Below are 2,233 nucleotides of genomic sequence, written 5' to 3'. Positions count from 1 at the left end.
GAGCTCTAAGTTTCCCATGTGTGAGCTATTCTCTCCAGGCTACATCTGTCTATGTTGATTAAGTGTTCCCAGAACTTGTGAACAACAAAGGTAGCAATAAAAATATTCTTAAAAAAAGAAGAGAACCTTTTAGACTCCCCAGTGTTAGCCTTCCTGCTTCGAAAACATTCATGGTCCCCTCCATACTTACTTGACATTGTCTTCCTAGAAATTAGCAGCTCTTGTGATAAAATTAGGAAAATGTCACCTCCTCCAAATAAACTTAGGAAAAGTTATCTTTCTTGCATAGCACACAGAACTGGGGTACAGAAACTGTCTTATCAGGAGAAACTGTGAAATGTGGCTGGGATATAGCTCAGTGACAGAGTGAATGCCTAGAAAGCATTGTGTATGTGAGACACCATGACAGAAGTCAAACCTTCAACTTATAGATACAAGGAAGGGAAAATAACTCCAAGTCAATGGCAAACACAAGAGCTTCAAGAAAATGATAAAATAATCCAACCCAAACACACACTCATATCCCACATGAAGAACAGGGAAAACACAGAAAAGACAAGCAGAAACTAAAATTTTTGTGCATCTTATAGTAAAACGCTAAGTATACAAAACAAAAAAGTGGATTGAAAGATCTAAGAGATAAACTGGAAGTTATAGGTAAACAAAACTCATTCAAATAGGAAAAGAAACTTCCTTAATTATAGGAAAATGTTGAAGTAGGCAAAGCTTATTTCTCAAGGTAAACTTTCAAAGCCAAAAGAGACTGCAGCAATGTATACAAAGTCCTTAATGACAGCCAATTTAAAGTAATATACCCACAAAACAACTGCTATGATTGAAGAAAGATGAACAATTTTCTACAACATAAACATCCTTAAAGATTTTTATATTACACAAACCAAGCCTAAGGTACTATAGGAAGCATTGTTTTGGGCTGAAGAGAGGAATGAGCATAGCAGGGAGATGGGGGAGAAAATAGGAAGCCATACATATTAAAACACAATGTACCGCTGAGAACACAACAGCAGAAATTAATAACAGGGCAACCAGAACTACCATATACATTTCAGTAATAATTTAAATTGCCTGAATTCTACTCTGAAAAGTCACAAACTGCCATAAGTGATCAAGAACTAAATTCTACCTTTCTCCTGCCTCCCAGAAACTCATCTTAGTTTAAAGATAGGCACCACCTTAGAGTGCTGCAAAGGAACCAAGAAGGTAGCTGTTGTCACTGTCCTAATATCTGACAAAATAGACTTTAACCAAAGACTAGTCAGAAAAGACAAACAATGGACACTTCAATACAACCAAGGGAAAAACTGAGCCTTTTATCTTCTTAAAGAAATATATATCAAACTCACAACACTAAATTTCATATAAGAGAAAATTTACAACTGGAAAAAAAGATTCAGATTAACACCAATCCATTAACAAATGCTTTTTCAAGCTGTATACAATGAAATAAAAGAAAGCATGCTCAACAAATGGCGCTAATCTAACTGAATGTCTGCATGTAGAATAATGCTAATAGATCTATATTTATCACTCTGCCAAAAACTGAAGTCCAACTGAATCAAGGACCTCAACATAAAACTGAATGCACTAATTTAATAGAAGAGAAAGAGAAGAGTAGCACTGAACACGTTGTCAGGTGACAAATTCCTAAACAGAACACCAATAACTCAGGCACTAAGATCAGCAATTAATAAATGGGACCTCAGGAACTGAAAACTTCTCTAAGGCAAAGGGCACCATCCGTATGACAAAAATCACAGCCTACAGATTGGGAGAAGATTTTTTCCATCCCTACATCCCACAGAGGGCTAATATCCAAAATTATATAAAGAACCTAAGAAGCTAGATACCAACAAACCAAATAACCCAATTACAAGATGGGGTACAAAGATAGAGATGAGCAGAACTTGGGCGCAAGCGCTGCAGCCAGTCCCACAACACCAAGAGGAGGCTCCACTCCCAGGCACTCTGACACTCTCAGGATCAGAGGTGAGGAGGACACATCTGTCCCAACACTGGGAGTAACTGGAACCAGTGGGACCAGGCACACAAGAAATCCACCAGCAGAGTGGTTCAGGTTCCTTCCAGTCTCTCTGGGCTGGTGTCCTGAGCAGACCTTGAAGGCAGGCTCCACAGCCAGTCCCACAACACCCAGAGGAAGCTGCTGCACTCCCGGGTGCTCTAATAAACCCAGGATCACAGGATCCCAGAATCA

This window comes from Mastomys coucha, unplaced genomic scaffold (assembly GCF_008632895.1).
Source record: "Mastomys coucha isolate ucsf_1 unplaced genomic scaffold, UCSF_Mcou_1 pScaffold20, whole genome shotgun sequence".
Lineage (NCBI taxonomy): Eukaryota > Metazoa > Chordata > Mammalia > Rodentia > Muridae > Mastomys > Mastomys coucha.
Note: the sequence above shows the minus strand (reverse complement) of the source record.